Source organism: Phoenix dactylifera, chromosome 8, assembly GCF_051530095.1.
Source record: "Phoenix dactylifera cultivar Ajwa chromosome 8, Ajwa_hap1_PhDact_Kaust_v1.1, whole genome shotgun sequence".
NCBI lineage: Eukaryota > Viridiplantae > Streptophyta > Magnoliopsida > Arecales > Arecaceae > Phoenix > Phoenix dactylifera.
Genome location: NC_143197.1, coordinates 22,520,807 through 22,529,304, shown reverse-complemented (window position 1 = coordinate 22,529,304; position 8,498 = coordinate 22,520,807).

Genomic DNA, 8,498 nt, shown 5'->3' with positions numbered 1-8,498 from the left:
GAGTGTTTGGTTTGTGATTGGAATCGATATTAGAATTGGAATTGAAATCGAAATGGCCATATCCCTGATGTGTTTGGTTCGTGACCAATATCGAAATTGGAATCATAATAGAATTTGAATGCGAGAAAAGAGTAGAGTTTAGGTTTTGGGAGATTGAGGCATTTCTATTTCTTCTGGAATTAAAATGGGAATAGGACTCTTCTAACCAAACGGTTGGAATAGAAGTCATTCACTCCCATTTCCACTTCAGAGTCCAACTCTTTCCAACCAAACATGTGCCACATGTTGTACCTTATGAAAGAATGTCTTCTTACCACAATATATCAAAATGTTAATAATACTTCACCTATTAGGCCATGACGCCATGTCCAACCATCACAGTTCAATATAATATTATAAGTGTCCCATTTGCTTTAATAAGAGGCTATCCATTTATCTAGATAGTTCTTATTATCAGCAAGTAACTCATCATAGATATCCTTAGACCTAGGATGATTGACACTCTGATCAGCTTTCTAGATGGAGCTGATAGCAAAATGGTAGTAAACATTATCTACAACATTTATAGGAATGTCTATATTAGAGCCACGAGGCGATAGCTCTTTCGATGTTTTTTTTTCTATGCTTAACAAGCATAGAATTAATATTATACCGCATAGAGTCTTTACTAGAGAAGACATGTGGATCTAAATCATGAATGGTGACTCTTGTTGGTATATTTCTAGGCTTTTTTCCCTTCTTGCCAATGAAGGCTCCAAATATAAATATTATTTGGATGTCATCTTTACCCTGTAACTTCTCTCACCTACTCTCTCCTTCTATAGCCTAGATCTGCCTTGGTGGATCTAGAACTAGAACCTTTCTCATATTATTATGAGGATCCAAATTGTGCCTCATGCCTGGAAACCTCCTTCTTGTACCATTGATCATTTAGGCAGTCATTTATGGCAACTTGGTTTTGAGCCTTCTCCATATTACCTAGATCAAATGCCTACTAAAACGAGGGATCAAAGCAATTAAACATTTAGGGGTGGTTTTTTATCTCGCCCCATTGGGTACCCAATCTAACCCAATTCTAGTGGTGTACCCAACTTGCAGCAGATTTAGAGCGAGTGCAGGTTATGGTAAAACTTGCCGTAAACCCGATCCGGATATATATAACTCTTCATGAGTCCTTCTCTGAGATAAAAAAAAAATGTATGTAATAAAAATAATTTTTGTAACTTTCCCCGATGCGATCCATTCAACCTGCCCCGTCTAACTCTTTTCGCTCTATCTAACCCCGCTACTCTATCTGCTTCGCCCCACTGTGGGGCAAGTAGGTAGAGTTGTATAGGTAATGGCCTACCCGATCCATACCGAATCCGTTGCTATCCTTAGAAGATTTATTCTTTTGTGTATCTCATCCCAACAATTTTGATTGGCCAACACATATAAGTCCCTTTCCGTAAATCTTGAAAAGAATCTGCGGAGTGATCGACCACCAATCAACTATGGCATGCTTGATAACATCGCCAAATAGGTTCCAAATGGGAAATATGTGTTTTGTACTCCTGAAATAGTATCTTGTACTTCTCTAATCACATCTTTCCAGATTGATAATTTTTTAAAGTTTATAGCACATATTTTAGTTCTGATCAAATTATCTTGTGAAATATATCAGAATTAAGGAGTGTATATACCAAAGTGGAAAGGACTTCAATAAATCCCCTGCATTCCATTCAATTAATTGTAAAATACCGTTATTTGTAAAGGAGAAAAAGGGGGAAAAACTCAGTGCCTCCCAATCACTAGTTAAAGCTTCCCACAAAAGAATGAAATCCCCAAATATCATGCCAATTGGGCCTTTTCCATTCAAATTCTAATTATGTTCTTGATCTAATCATCCTAACTTAGTTTTTTTCAAAAAACTCACAATTTTTTAAGAAATAGATCTTACCATTAGAACCATGAGCCAGCATACTGAAGGTGAAGATTAAACTTCATTTATAAGAATTTCTATGCAAATTAGTTGTTGTAGAATTTGTTCTTGTCACCTTTTTTTTCTTCTATTGTGTGTGTGTGTGTTTGAGAGTTAAGATCGGAGGAAGTCTGGCCAAAATAGATGTGGGATCAAACCAAGCTCTTTGATATCCATCAAACACCCAATGTCTTTATCAACTCAATAAAATGACAATCCCGAGATGCATGAGATATCAAACTTTAAAATTGTTTTTTTTTTTTTTCAAAAAGGTCCTGTAACCAGTTGTATATGAATGGCAAAACAGGTTCTTCAAATCAACATCAATAAAATCCCAAGAAAGCTACTTAAGAGGAGCTTCGATTCCAGTTTTCTTCCATGATCTTGCAACCAAATAGCAGCTTAATTTGCTACTCCAAAAGAGCATCACTAGTTCAGGCTAAGTTTACTTAACTACACAATTCTTAAATATATGGCTATGCTTGCTTAATTAGACTTAGTTAAACAATTTCTGAATGTACTAGTTTAAAAATTTAGTTCCAACCACTTAAGTCCAGTTTGAACTGTGATGTATTTTGATCCACTTGCACTTTCACAGAGTAATAAGCTGTACAAATCTCATAGCATTTTTTTACCCCCTTTGTTGAGGCTTGGAGGGAGCCCAAACCAGGGAGTCCCAGCTGCGTAGGCATTTTTTGACATATAAGCTGTAAGACCAAAACATATATAAATCCCAAACTAGGCTGGTTTAATAGCAGAATCCAGGCTTTTCTCTTGAGGAATTCCAACCAATATTTGAGATAATATCTGAAGAGATAACATTGTTGAAGCATTAAACTTTAGGTTTTGAACCTAACATTGTTGAAGACTTACATCTTAGGTTTTGAACCCGGGAACTCGTGTGTGAAGAGAGAGTGTTATGCATCGGACCTAAGATCATTTGTCAAGGTCGCGGCAAATGCTGCATATTCATAGAAAATTATTTTCATAAGCATGCAACGCATCTCGATATCATAAAGTAGGCAGCAGAATAAAATAATCAATTAAGTAAATCTAAAATTTAGAAAAGTTCTAATCTAAAATAAAGAGAGCAAAGTTCTGCTATTAGTCACTCTTTTGAAATCTATACTGTGCTAGCTTAGTTCTCAAGATTTGTAAAATAGTAAAATATAGTATAGTCAGCTACAACCTAGTAAGCACTAAATATTTTAATTAGCAATGAACATTCTAACTAGATTAATTTGATAAAAGATTAAATCATTATTTACAAAAAAAAAAAGCATATGGAACTTATTAATTTAAAATCAAATCCAGATATACAACATTATCAAAACATTATGTATGCTCCATTCAATCTTTCTAAAAATTTAAATTTTGTCCATAAATTCAAGTTCTTTCAAAATATCAAGTTCTTCTCATGAACCATGAGCTATAACTATATTTTTTCTATGGTAGGGTCATAATACCGTGCATCTTCTTGTGGTGTGTCATTCATCATTTTGCAGAAATGTCCTTTAGGATAATATATCTGCTTGCAGTATGCTGCGCATCATCTTGCAGTGTGTCGTACATTATCTTATGGTAAAGTCCTTTAAGACTAATCAAATACCAATGTATTAGCCCCCTTTGAAGGGGTCCTTAACATAGTAAGACTGAGAGTCCATAATCACCTCGAATGAAAACTCTTTTAATAAATCAAATTTCATATTTTGGTCTGATAAGAATACATATAATCTTGGGGTACCAAAATCATTTGAGTACAATCGATCAATACTTCCGATCATGCATCATCATAATATTACAAAATAAAGCATATTCAATAATAAAGTACCATTCATCAAAGTCATGCATCGTCAATAGTACGATGTAAAATTTATTAATATAATAATTTTATAATTTGCTGTTAAATCTAAAAAAAGTGAAGTATTACTTACTTGATAAGTGGAATCAACCAACAAATACAACTAACTCCAAAAATCTTCCTCGGATCGTTTGTCTCCAGGGAGGGCTTAGTACGACCATAATGGTGGTGGATGGTGATGGTGATGAAACTCGAAGAAAACAGGAGTAAGAGGACAATTGCCAAGTAGTAAAGCAACTAGGAGGGCTCGATGGATATTTATAGCTGGTTGTCCCTCTGCACCAACAGAGTCTGAGAAGGAGGCGAAGTCCTCCTTCGCGTTGAACTTGAATAGGGGTTTCGCCCCCCAATGCAAGCCTTTTGGCCTTGCTTGGCACCAGGCCGCAGGCTAAAAGGTCAAGCCATGCCCAAATAAAATTCTAGGTTAGTCAAATGGAATAGGCCTGGTTCATTCTTGAGCCTAAAAAGGCTACAAAGGGATATGACAGGTAACACACAAGTCCTAAATCCTGTAACAATTGATAATGTGATTGCCTACAGACTGCTTGCTATATGGTCTAAGCTTTTGGCAACTTGGACCCTTTTTGTGTAGTGATTGCCCTTACAATAGTTTCTCGTGTCATACAAATCAATAGGCCAAATGCATTTAATATGATGAAACATGTAGTTTCTGTGTTAAATAACCATCCTAGTAGTTGATGATTTTGAAAGCATCAACATATGCTTGAAGTTTATATAGATCGAGAAAGCTAAGTTTTCACTAATATAGAAAATGATGAAGCCTGAATTTTATGCAAATTGGAAAGTTCACATTTTAGCTAATTTATGAAAAAAGGAAATGAAGCTTGACTATAAATATCTTTTGAAATGAGATATTGGAGTAAATTAATATATACTATTGTTGATAAGCAATTTCATTTACAAATAAAAAATTATGGAGATTCCATCTTCCCCTTCTCTTGCTGAAAAAAACAAGAGAAGGAGAAAATGAAATCTCTGTATTTATAATATGAAATTGCTTCCACCATACTCTCTTGAATTTGAGAGGTTGTTAACGTTACCAACTTGTAATATTAATATATTTGTTATCATAACCAAAGTCTTTTGTAGACAAGCAAATTCATAAATTTTGTTATAGTTAGGCTTATGTACACGCTCCCGCTATATACTATTATAGACCAAGAATTTCATATACAAATCACGAATATGGAGATTTTATCTTCTCCTTCTTGTCTTTTTTTTTTTTTCCTTTTCTTATCATCATGAATAAGTATGTGCATAGATTATGGAAGCATTTGCAATAAGGAGGATTATGTCGAATTAAGAATATTGTTAAAGAAAATATAGAGCAAAGAAACATGATTGTCGATAATGAGTTTCCGATTCAAGTATGATATCTAGGTGATCAAAATCCAAGCAAATGATGTAGGTATACCAACTGTTGCAGGGACGGCCTTTGGCCGGAGCCTCACACAACAGCATAGCCCACATTAAGCTAGCAGAGAAAGAGGACTGCGTTCCTCCTGAGGTATTGTCCGCTTTGGGCGCTCCGGCCCGCGCGTCCAGCGCAGACGGGGGGAGACTAGTGCCCTCATGGTTTTGTCCCATAAAAGGGCCCTCGAGAGGAAAGGATTTTCACCCCCCATTGAAGGCACAGAATCTTTCCGCTACTAGCCGATGTGGGACTAAATTCAAGGCCCCCTCCTCCCCCACAACATAGCCCCTAACAGCCTCCCAGGCAACCTGAGGGGTAGTCAATGGAAAGAGGAGGCGCCCCCTACCTGGCGCGCCATCTGTTGCGGGGACGGCCTTTGGCCGGAGCCTCACACAACAGCATAGCCCACATTAAGCTAGCAGAGAAAGAGGACTGCGTTCCTCCCGAGGTATTGTCCGCTTTGGGCGCTCCGGCCCGCGCGTCCAGCGCAGACGGGGGGAGACTAGTGCCCTCACGATTTTGTCCCATAAAAGGGCCCTCGAGAGGAAAGGATTTCTACCCCCCCCCCCCCCCCCCCCCCCCCCACACACACACACACACACACACACCAACTTACAACTATAATTTGTGTCGCTAGCTTTTATCAACCTCCTTATTAACTAAGATGTAAATTTAATAGGTAACTTCAAAATCTCATATACTTCACAATCGCCATAGAAAACTTTATGTTAGCATGATCAGCAAGATAGTTATTACTATCGATATTCTAGGAGTGGTCATACACATTGGTGGAGTAACTTTTGGGTCTAGGAAAAAGTGTAATCTTAGAAATATTTATATTCACAATATAAAAATATTACTAACTAATTTTCAATTACAAATTATTGTAATTTTTGCAGTTTTATTTTAGCGATTGTTACTCCATGGGACCACTTCCCATCCAACTTGGGAAGTGCACTTGTAATTATGAAAAATGACATGCTAATCCTGCTAGAATGTGTGTTGAAAGCATCAAAATATAGACCTATTACATTAATAATGAAATAATAGTTTTGCACAAAATTAAATTATTGAATGTTCAATTTTTATTTTCCAAGTGTTGGTTTGTTGACTATTATGTTTAGTAAGATGCAAATAAACCTTGTTATTAGAAAATACCACAAACTTCGATCATGGTAAATTTTCAAAAATCCTTAATTTATTTCATGAAAATGCTCTGACCATTTTATTAGTGTTATTCTTTATATATTTTATTTCAAAATTTGTAGATTGCTAGATGAACCTAATTTTGAACATATTGTGCACATGGATTGTCAGCTAATATAATAATTTGCTCAAAAACAATCACTTTATGATTAATTCACAATATACTCATTCCATTCTCCATGATGACCAAATATTTACTCTTTATGCGCGCTTGGTATAAATTTGTCATTAACAATATCTTTGCTGTATGCATATTTCAGAATCGATATAGTGTTATCCAAGTTGATGTCACAAAAGGTTTGTGGTAAAGTGCATGGACAAGGTGCCACAAGAAGATCAAAATGATAGAAGCAATAATAAGATGTAGTAGATGTGGAATAAAAATTACTAAATCTTTTTCCATATAATAATGATACTAAAGTTTAATTGCTCATATATTTATGGCACTCTTCTTGAATTTGATAAATTGTAACTCTGAAATACTTTGATATATAGGTATGCCATACATGTTTGTGGAGTGATTGATTAAAACCCTATTTGATTTTGATGAGCTCAAAGCATTTGAGTATATCTTTTGTTTACTAATGAATTCAATTGAGTGTTTCAGTGAAAATCTTGTCTAAGTGTTTCTAGACTTGGTTCAAGATATTTTGGATAAGTTAAGAAGTCAGTTTGAACCAAAGTCTGAGACTCGAGTCGACTCCGGGATATTACGAGTCGACTCCAAGCGTATCAGAATCACTGGCACGGGCTCGAGTCGACTTCGGATCATTACGAGTCGACTCCGACTGAGAACTGACAGACGAACAGAAAGACTCAACTCAAAACCTGGCAGCGAGTCGACTCCTGAAGTGCGCGAGTCGACTCCGATGATTACCGAGTCGACTCCGGAGTAGTATGAGTCGACTCCAAGGAGTTACAGACAAAAAATTCAGAGAGCGATTTTCGACCCTGAGATTCGAGTCGACTCCTGTGGAACGCGAGTCGACTCCGATGGTTGGCAGGTCGACTCTCAGTGGTACACAAGGCAAAAGTCAGAGAGCAGTTTTCGGACTCTGAGATCCGAGTCGACTCCCGTAATGCGCGAGTCGACTCCGAGACAGCGCGACCCCAAAAAGACAGAAGACCGAATTATTGTCTCTGGGAGCCGAGTCGACTCCCAGACAGCTCGAGTCGACTCCAAGGCAGCGCTACATCAAAAAGGCAGAAGGCTGTGTTTCGGAAACTGAGAGCCGAGTCGACTCCGGAACAGTTCGAGTCGACTCCAAGACTGGACGAGCCAAAAGACAGAAGATCGGGAGTTCGGGCTCTGAGCGCCGAGTCGACTCCCAGGATTGTCGAGTCGACTCGAGTGGGCCAAGTTGAAAAATTAGCTCCATGGACTTCATGGGATGAGCCGACTCCGAAAATGGCAAGTCAGCTCCAGAAGTTGGCGAGTCGACTCCGGGTTAAGTCGAGTCGACTCCCAGTCGCGGAGGTCACTTTAATTCAAATCCGGAACAGTTGCCGAGCCGACTCCAGAAAAGCATGAGTCGACTCCCGCTACAGCCGAGTCGACTCCAGATCGCGCGAGTCGACTCCGACCCCAACGGACATATTGTCAGGATGTGCAGAGTGTGCAGAACGGGCAGAAAAAGGTGTCTAACGGCTAGTTTCCATGGGGGATGGCTTAAATAGCCACAAAGGACTGTAGCAAGGCAGAGAAGCACCATTCCACTCAAAGAAATCAAGCATCCTATCTCTGCCAACTGGTTTTCAACAGAAAAGAAGGAAGAGCGCCATTAACTCCATCCAGCTACCTCTTCCTAGCATTTAAAGAAGTCTCCTCCTGCCTTCAAGTCGACCAGACATTCAAAAGGAGACTCACAGTTCAAGAAGCCCTTCTCTACTCCAACTCAAAAGTGTTTGAGGGCTCTTAACTTCTCTCTAGTTTATATTGCTGTATATCTGCTTTTTAGAAGCTCTGTTTTTCTGTTTGTCCTTGTTCTTTCCATCTTGTCTTTGCTTGATTCAATCAGGGGATTGAATCAAGAGTG